The 10344-nt window shown below is 38.5% G+C and overlaps 1 long non-coding RNA gene across 1 annotated transcript; it reads right to left on the bottom strand.

Moving 5' to 3' along the window:
* Window positions 1-1175: 1175 nt before the first annotated feature.
* Window positions 1176-2974, bottom strand: LOC137093434 (uncharacterized). Its single transcript, XR_010908452.1, has 4 exons — window positions 2556-2974; window positions 2144-2186; window positions 1972-2036; window positions 1176-1433 (listed from the first exon to the last, which is right to left on the bottom strand). It is a non-coding gene; the product is annotated as an uncharacterized lncRNA (long non-coding RNA).
* Window positions 2975-10344: the final 7370 nt, after the last annotated feature.

The following is a 10344-nucleotide window of genomic DNA, read 5'->3' as shown; positions in this document are numbered from 1 at the left end:
CAGAATATGAGTCTGAAACTGCTCCATTGGGCTGTGATTATGGGGTGTGTTTCAACCAAACCAGGAAAGACCTCAATTGGATAGAGCTACAACCAATCAGAGCAAGAAGCGACGCATTACGTTAAAGTGGAGATCCATTTGTCCGTGCAACACTTCTGTCACGCCGCGCTCCACTTTATTCCTTTGGGCGACGTCAAGCAACTTTAACGCGCTCACATAGCATTCCAGGAAGGCAGCGCTGCATTTGAACCGATTTGAACTCACAAATGAGGGGAAGCGTCACAACATCACGTTTCAGTCATCACACAAAAGTGGATCTCCACGGTAACCAGCACCTTAATCTCCACCTTTAAAAGTGTCCATGGTATGTTGTCAAATGTCAACAGAGCTCAACGGCACTGTGTTGCCAAGTCCGCAGGTTGAAGCGACTATTATGCGTTATATAGACCCATAAGTGCAAATTTTACCATACATTTTAACACACATTTTATCCCCCAAACACCATCTCACCATCTGGGGGGGTTGTATGTTTGGGGGATAAAATGTGTTATTTTGGCAAGGTTGCCTGCTAAAATTTGCACTTATGGGTCTATATATCACATAATAGTGAAACACCATAGATGACCCAACCCCCCATTTTATCATCTGTCCGTCATCGTCTAAAGCCCACCCTGATGATTTCATTGGTCTGAACAGTTTCTGTTCGGGGATAATTACTCCTCTATGGATTGAGTCCAGACCGAACCGCCCGACCTAAAAATGTTGTGGGCGGAGCTAAGTTCGGCTGACATCCAGGCTATACACTGTAAAAAAATTCCCCGTTAATTTACAGTAGATTGCAGGCAGCTACGTGACCTGTAGAATGCTGTAATTTTACAGTGGACCTACTGTAATCTGAAACAACAGTTAAATACTGTAAAAAATATTACAGTACTGTGCTGTAGAAAATATAGTCTGTACAGTATAATACTGTCAGGTGTTTCCCTCCCGTTATAATGTTATTTTAGTGTTCCTGCTGTAATTTTCATAAATGGTTTAATACTATAACATTTATTAAAGTACTATCAAATGTGATATTTATATTGCAACACTACAAGAAACTGATGATGTATAATTTACATTTTAAAACAAAAAACACTGAAAATTGCTGGCAAACAAATGGCTCAGACAAAAGATAACTTTAAAACATGCTTTTATTAAAGCTAATAACATAAAATCCATTCATAGAATGACAATATTTCTGCTTCACCAGTGAGGCTAGGCTGAACAGAACATAATGCTGTGACTTTGCCCCACTCCATGAGTTTTTTAAGACGGTGACTAAAGATTCACAGTTGTTGCCTTTTTCATGCACATGCGTCCCTGTCTGCTTGGACACCACCTTTGCCTGGCTGGCTTTTGTTCCTCTCTTGGGGTTCACACAAATAGAGCATCTACAATATAATTACACAGAAATATAACATATTAGTGAGGTAAGTAATTATTAATTGCACTTTAGACACACTGCATTCAAATATAGGCCTTAATATTCTAGGTTGTTGACATTATGACAGTATTTGCATCAAATTTAGTTTAAGTTTGATCTGAGGCATTAAGAGACCTGAGTATCTTAGAGTAATGTAGACAGCACTTTATAACTTTGTCAGCAGTATTAAAGGGATAGTTCACCCCAAAATTAAAATGTTGTTATGATTTACTCATCCTCATGTTGTTCCAAACCTGTATAAGTTATTTTCTTCTGTTCAACAGAAAAGAAGATTTTTTTAAAGAATGATGGTAACCAGACAGTTGACAGACCCAAATGACTATCATAGTAGAAACAAAAAATACAATAGAAGTCAATAGCTACTGTCAACTGTCTGGTTACCAACATTCTTTAAAATATTCTTTGAATACAGAAAAAGAACAACTAGAGAGTATGTTTTATTCTGTTTTATTGTTTTATACTCCATGCTTGCTTGTGACACTTACCTAGCAGTATCAGTGGACGCAGGGAGGGTCAGGGTGTGCTCAGCATCTGCTGCAGTGGCAGATATCTGTAGAACAGAAAAATGGTGGCCTATGTAGTGAAATGAAAATGTGTATACAGTCACAATAGGCATGAAGTAAATACTAAACAAGTGGAATACTAAGCAAAACTCACATCAGCACGGAGTATCATTGCCTCTATGTGTGACACTTGATGGCTGAAAACATAGAAAAAAGTATTATGCACTCGGGGATGCCACACTTTGCATTCAGCAAAAAACTATGAGCATTGCTGCGGGTCTTACCACATATGTTGCACATTAGCATTTTTATACTACAATCCACAGACCTACACAACAAAATAATCTTACCATTTTAACACAGACAATCTTTAATCTCTCAACGAATGGTAGGACTAAAACAGAGGCAGCCAGCAGTGACTGCTAGTCTCATTGCTTTAGTGAGTAATTTAGTAATTTGCTTTAGTAATTTTTTCACATTTAAAACAAAAAAACAATACCTGATGTAGATTCGATAATAAATCAAGTCAGTTACAAAAGAACACTTTTTTTTCAGTTTGCATTTACCTTGATAAATTGGTGAAGTGAAAAGCCACATGCTGGTGATGCACCGTCGTCTGATGTGTGCTGGCAGGGTCACAATCGGAGCAAAAATTCTTCCTTAATTTAATCCTCTTCTCATTCTTCTTTTCTCACAATAAAATATTAAAGTAATGTAATGTTAAACCTTAAATGTTATGGTAATCCTTTTTGGTTGCACGCCTGTTGATGAGATGTGATGCTTCCTGATTTTCCTATGAGTTGTGAGCAGACTCAAGCATGTGACTATAATATAAAAAATACTGTATTATCCCGTAAAACTGAACAGTAGCTTGCCGTTATTCATTTGCTCGTCAAATTCTGCCTCATTTACAGTATTCAGCTGTATTAATGAAGAACGGTAAATTACTGTACAAAATGTCCCGTATTTTTACAGTAATTTTTTACAGTGTAGGAACAAGGCACATATAGACCTCTATATCCATGCCATTTTCAATATTCACCAAAGTAGACAACATAGTCAAACTGAATGAGCAAAATATTGTACCATATCAAATTAATCCCACGTCTAGAATTTTTTTTATATTTTCCAACTTTAGGGGCCAGTTGTGCAAAAAGTTGTACCCTAGAGACTCAGAAACACTTGGACTTGAAGAGCACGTATATAGTTACCAATTTCTGTGGTGTCAGTAATCATAATTCTTCAGATATCATATGCTAAACATGGCTTCTCAGATGCACTCTTCAGGAAGTGAACCTGACCAAGGGCAGTAAACTGGGACATGAGAAAGCATTTTAGCATCAAAAAAATGACATCAGCTCAACAGCTCATGCCTGACACGTTGCTTATTTCCATTAGAATCATGCTTTCCTTCATCTCTTTATTCTCTTGCCATTCTCTTTCCCTGGCGATGCTGAGCCACACTGCATCCCTGAGTTATTACACTTAGTTTAATCCAAAAACAATATTTGAAAATCACTATACTATGCATCACAACAGCATGTAATTATTCTTTACCTCAGAGATCAAGTAATATAAAATATGCACTGTGCATATGAAATCTTGTGTTGGGTTCCAAGTGTACAGATGTCACGTTCTGACACTGTGGTTAAATAATTTAGCTGTGATGTGCTATAGTGTGGGAGTGGGGAGGGGAATACATGAATGTCTTCATTCTAATGCTTTTTGCCCTCCAAAGGCTTGGACAAAAACATGATTTATGCTTTTATGGGCCTCTCGGCCTCTTAACTACATTACAACTGTGTCATGGCAATGCCAATCAAAGAATGAACAAAAAAAAAGTTGGAAAGAAATATCCCACAATCAAACAACACTTGCATCCCGAAGCTTCCGAGATGCATTAAAACAAAGGACACTAAATTTACTCTAATTTACGTTTTTATCCAAACATTATCTTATGTAGCTTTTATGTGTTATTAAGTAATCTGGTAGACTCAAATTCAGGAGGACTAATGCAGTCTCTTCAGAACTATGGCCCTGTCCCAAATGACACACTTGCGGTCTTGTCATTTTAGTTTCAGAAAGGTGCTCATGAGTGAATCCAGTTGCAGCCGCTATGTGCCCTTGGTGGAGTGTGCCGTTTATGGAGAATTGCATTGTCAACATGTAGAGGACTGAAAGGGCTTAGTGTGCCATTTGGGACAGAGTCTTTAAAACATACGAAACAATCATAAATGACAGTAAATGTTTTTGAAGTGGATATAATTATCTGTCATTCTAGACCTAATACATAATTATACTGACATCACCACAGGAGATGTTAAGCTTACATATTAGCTAATTTGTTCTCTGTAGCAAAACACAACGAACAACATATCGATATAGTGACACTTAGGGGTATCTTTGGCGTCTTCGTTGACGCAGAAGGCTCTTGATTATGCTTCAGATTTTGACGCTTTGGGAGTGAGAATGAGTTGTGCATCCTGATAGATTTATATATGCAGAGTAGAGAAATAAAAGTGTTTCTCTCCACAAATGTCTGTAAAATTAAAAATGTAAGGGCTGAAACTTCAGCCGAGTGTATGATAGAGGAGGCTAGTGTTGGTGTGCAACAGAAGCATTACATCTATAATCCATACACAAAATGCATCAGTGCTCTTTGCATGGAAACATCTTTAAAGGTAAGAAGACGATGATGATGCTGATGATAGAGGATATTGAAGTAAATCAAGAAATATGATATTAAATGTAAAAAAAAAAATATATATATATATATATATATATATTCTATACTTTCAAAAATAAGGTGCTTTTCACAAATGTAATAAAAATGGTATCCTATTAATAACCTGTTTCCAAGTTGTGCAAATGATCAGCCATATCACCCTGCAGCCCAAGACTGGTTTCCCACTGAAGCTAAGCAGGGCTGAGCCTGGTCAGTACCTGGATGGGAGACCAAATGGGAAAACCAGGTAGCTGCTGGTAGAGGTGTTAGTGAGGCCAGCAGGGGGTGCTCACCCTGTGGTCTGTGTGGGTCCTAACACCCCAGTATAGTGATGGGGACACTGTACTGTCAAAGAGCACCGTCCTTCGGATGAGAAACCGAGGTCCCGACTCTCTGTGGTCGTTAAAAATCCCAGGATGTCCTTCGATAAAGAGTAGGGGTGTAACCCCGGCATTCTGGCCAAATTTGCCTATTGGCCCCTGTCCATCATGGCCTCCTAATAATCCCCATATTAATCACTCTGTCTCCTCTCCACCAATCAGCTGGTGTGTGGTGAGCGTTCTGGCACAAAATGGCTGCCGTCGCATCATCCAGGTGGGTGCTGCACATTGGTGGTGGTTGAGGAGATTCCCCCCTTCAATATGTAAAGCACTTTGGGTGTCTAGAAAAGCGCTATATAAATGTAATGAATTATTATTATTATTATTATTATTATTATTATTATTATTATTATTATTATTATTATTATTATTATTATTATCGACCAGATATTCGGCCTGTGATGTATGATATTGAAAATTAGGTAAAAACCCAACTGGATGACAGCATCTGCACTCCTGTTATCCATTTATACATGTTGTTTTATGTATTATTAAAATAATTGTAATGAAATAAATCAGTGCACTTTATTTAGATCCATTCCAAATTTGGTTGCAAATAATTTAAACCTCATTTTGCAACATATTAAGAGATCACGCTAAATTGGTTTTGAGATTTAATTCACCCAGCATACACCACAACATATATTTTCATTTAAAAATACTTCATAACTGGCAGTTTTACATTCAGCCTATAGCCTTGCGTAATAAGATCACTCAGATGTGCGTTTATCTAGTAGTTTGTCTCAGTGTAAAACATCTCGTTGACTTCCCAGAAATGCATTCGTCTCATTTTTCAGAAACTGCATTAACCTCCGAAGACAACTTGAATTTAGACATACATTTTTTCCACTTACCGCTAATTATCAAGAAAGAATGTCATTAGAAAAATGTATTAGGATATGTATCGTGTTTCCTGCAAGGCACTAATTAGAGACAACTTCAGCGTTCTCTAAGGATACAAATGCCATGTCTCAGAAACATTGATATTTTGTTAATTCGCTCCTGAACTATTGACCCTCTCTTCTCAGACAGACGCACACATAAATGAACAAATCTATCCAATCGTATATTGAGTGATTAACTTTAAGGAGTCCAAATGTTAATCTCATTAGAACCTTAAACAAATCAAAACACATATTAACAACATTAAAGAGAACAAATAGGCCGTGTGAGTGAGTCACTGTTTCCTCACAAACCGATGTAATTAGTGTGATTACTGTTTAAGTGCTGACAAATAGAAAGAGCACAATGAGTGATTATTTCTAGTTTTTCATTTTCCATCTCTGATGCAGTAATGACTGTGATATCCTCCTGCAGGTTCTCCCACGGATGAAAAGACACTATACAAATGCAATAAATATAGACTTGCAATATGCAATATAATATATAGACTTTGACAAGGATTGGTACATTTTATTGCCAAGTAAGACCCCTGGCCAGAACATTTTCTAATTCTCTTATCTTGCTTCTCGTGGTTAAAAAAAAATAAAATAAAAAATGTTGTGTGTTTCTATTGGTCAGCAGTAAAGCATAATACCTATATGTCAAGGTCAGCAGTTTCAATTTTTGGGAAAGGTAAATCTGTAATTTTAACAGATTCAGAAAGTCATTAAGTCGATTCGATTGTATTAACAGTTGCATTTAAAAACCTGCTTCATAAGACTCGCACAATCATGACTCACACATTTACAGCTGAACTGTAAGTTTGTTGTAGCGTGCAGGCAAGGACAATATGTGTTATAATAAGTGTCTTTATGTTAAGGCATAGACAATTTTCAGACAATTTTCATTAGGACAAAACACTAGTTGGTTTAGGTCATATCAATGTAGCATACTAAGTTTAAAGGGGACCTATTATGCCCATTTTTACAAGATGTAATATAAGTCTAAGGTGTCCCCAGAATGTGTCAAGTTTCAGCTTAAATACCCCACAGATCATGTATTATACCATGTTGTAAAGCCCATTTTTGAGTGGAAGGAAACACATGCTGTTTTCATGCATGTATCTTTAAATACAAATGAACTGCTGCTGCCCACTTTCCAGAAGAGGGCGGAGCCTGTGTAGCCCGTGCTCGGTCCAGATACTTCATCAAAACCAAACAGATGTTTTAGTTTTTTGTGTTTATTTAACAATCGCTCCAGCCGCCGTGCTCAGCTCCACAACACTCGGTCCTGCTCTGCTTTAAACTACAGTAACGTTAATAACCGCATCCATCAACATGATTTCTGCCCGAGTCCTATTTTCCACCGGCTGTGAGGTGAAGACCACATGTCCCAAGATACTGCTTTCAAACTTGGCATCATCAAACTATGCCTTTGTTTAGAATAGGCACCCTCCAGTGGACGGAAAGTTGCATAACAGTAACTGCCAACATAAAGCTCGGAAGAGCCAGGGCATTTTTAACATAAAAACACTTTCTGGTGAACTAACCCTTTAAAAACACACAACGTTCACATAAACACAGTCAGACATGTCTGTGAACATAAACAGCAGAGAAAGAAAGCACGTGTATATTAGAAAGCACGCCTTAGCTCCACCCCTTCAGGACGCGAGGAAAAGACGCGAGGAAAAGACGCGAGGGCGGAGGAATTGAATCAAGTGAATTGATACATCCTCGCTCCCTTTAACGTCACTTCAAAGCGGCGTCAATTAATGATGACACCGCTGGATTTAGTCGGGATTCTTGAACTTTAGAGATAACTATCTATATTGTAAGCTTCAGCCTCCACAAAATACCACATTTGTCCAATTGCAAACATCTTATTCTGAGACACTTCCTGTGATTAATGGGGATGAAAAAAGAGGAGTGGTGGATTTTTACCATTATAGGGTGGTTGTGTACACACACTGCTGACACATTTATGTATTCAAACCAGCCGGATCTCACGAAAAAATGTGTATAAATAGTACGAGTGTGCAATGTCGTGGAAGGTATACGCCAAAACTCATTTTGGCATGCATATGATAAGCTGTTTTTTGCGTGCATATGATACCCACTTTATGGCATATTATACATACGAACCCCCCACCCCACTACCCTAAACCTACCCAAGAGAGCGTGTCATATATACGCCATAAAGTGCGTATTATGTGCACGCCAAAATGAGTTTTGCCGTATACATTCCACGACATTGCACACTCGTACTATTTATACGCATTTATGTGTGATCGGGTTGATTTAAATGGTCAAATTTAAATTAGGAACTAATACTGCAAACCTGTAACTAAGCTTCTAGTAATAAACACAGTTTTATTTTATTTTGATGGTCCCTGTAAAGCCCCTTTCACACTGCACGTCGGACCCGCAATATTCCCGGAACATTGCCGGGTCACCTTCTGTGTGAAAGCAACCACGTCCCGGCATTGATTACCGAATTCGACCCGGGTCGGGGACCTAGTAATATTGCGGTATTCGACCCGGGACGAGCGCTGTGTGAACAAAAGCCGAAACTAATGCCTCAACGTGTACGAAGTTATCGTGCGACTCCTAGAGCTTGTTTTTTCAATAATACAACCCTGCAGTGCCAGAAGAGCTAGTCGGTGTTTTAAACGCAGAGAGTGTTCGTATACAAAATAAACTAAAATTAAACAAGCAGAAATGTGTACAAACTGGACACAAGTCGAGACCATGGAGCTCCTTACTATCCGCGCTGAAGCTGAGATCGCTCGCCATTACACGTCACATCCGGATGTCACGTGTCAACTCGACCCGGGACCGTTAAGCGTTGTGTGTAAAAGCGCACATATTACGGTATTTCGCTGGCTGTGTGAATGGACCAAATCTAGCGGCCCGGGAACAAATGCCGGGTCGCATTATCCGTGTATTTGCCGGAAACGCAGTGTGAAAGGGGCTGTCACATTCTGTTAACTATAAGTAATGCGGCACCTATAACTCTCATTAGATTTTTAGTAGAGTATTAGATTAGGGTTAGAATAAGTTGACATGTTGCAAAGTTACTCGAATCAAACGAATGGACTATCAAAAGAGAGCGTTACCATTCTTTGATGAACATCATACAATTGCAACAAAGAATTACAACATGGTACCAGTTTTCAGTTTCTAACCCTAATGACAACATGTGTGGTTTCACACCAAATTAATAAAATACAACATGTTTATCTCATTTGCAGATATTGCACCTCCTTTTGAAGATAAAAGTATCTTAGCTGCATATGCCTCTAAGATTTGTTTCCAGCTGAGTTTCCAGTTTGTGAATTTCAAGTGTACCTCATGCTGAGAAGACATAAGTCCCAAAACGGCAGTGAATCATACACACGCTCCACTTATCTGCGCGAGATCTTGGATTGTGCTCATGGTTAATAGCTCTACAGCAGAAAACATCATCTGAAATAAATATATGGCCTGATTCAATTTCAGCTCAAGATGCAATATATTATGTTCATTTTTTTAAATAAAGGCAGCAAGATATTTTTTGATTGCTGAAATTTTCAATTTCTAACAATGTTGGTGTGTGTTTCCTTAAATGAAGGTCGACGTCAAGGAGAATGATCTCATTCCATTTCCTACACATAATCAAAAGAGCAATGCACAGCCAGTAAACTCAGAATAAAGGAAAAGCGGGACTCTTGGTTTAGTGTCAGCTCACCCAGCTCTCTGACCTCTCCCCCAAGACTTCCAGATACTGTGACTTCCATTTCCATTCTAATGAGAGCGGCCAGTGCACTGGGAGACCGGCCACGGATTCAGAGAGAGGCCTGTGGATGCAATTCAATTCCACCCAGTTGGTTATTAGTCTCAAAGGCACACCAGATGAGCGTCCCAACAACACAGAACTACATCTGCATTTCTGTAGAACAGCGGGAGGACAAATAACCACAACAGATACAAAGATGTCCAAAAATTAGTATTCTTACTCACCACTAGTGATGCTTAGTTGCATCCATCCTTTGCCTTTTAATTGTGTAAAAATGGGTAGATTAAAGGGAAAGTTCACCCAAAAATGAAATTTTGATGTTTGTCTGCTTACCCCCGGGCATCCAAGATGTAGGTGTGTTTGTTTCTTCAGTAAAATGGCTGGATGATAAATCAAAAGCTAGCAATGTCATATCAAGATGTTGTGTTTAAATATTTTGGTTGTTAAAATCATTTATTTAGGATAAACCTGGCTAAATGCCCAATTTGTCAAAGGAGTTGGCATCACCCCTGCACACATGAATATATCCAGACCTGAATTCTCTGCATATCCAGAAGTCGTGAATAATAAGCATCATCGATCCTGAAATTGGAC

The sequence above is a fragment of the Pseudorasbora parva genome, chromosome 12 (assembly GCF_024679245.1).
Source record: "Pseudorasbora parva isolate DD20220531a chromosome 12, ASM2467924v1, whole genome shotgun sequence".
Lineage (NCBI taxonomy): Eukaryota > Metazoa > Chordata > Actinopteri > Cypriniformes > Gobionidae > Pseudorasbora > Pseudorasbora parva.
Note: the sequence above shows the minus strand (reverse complement) of the source record. Positions and strands in the feature narration are given on the sequence as shown.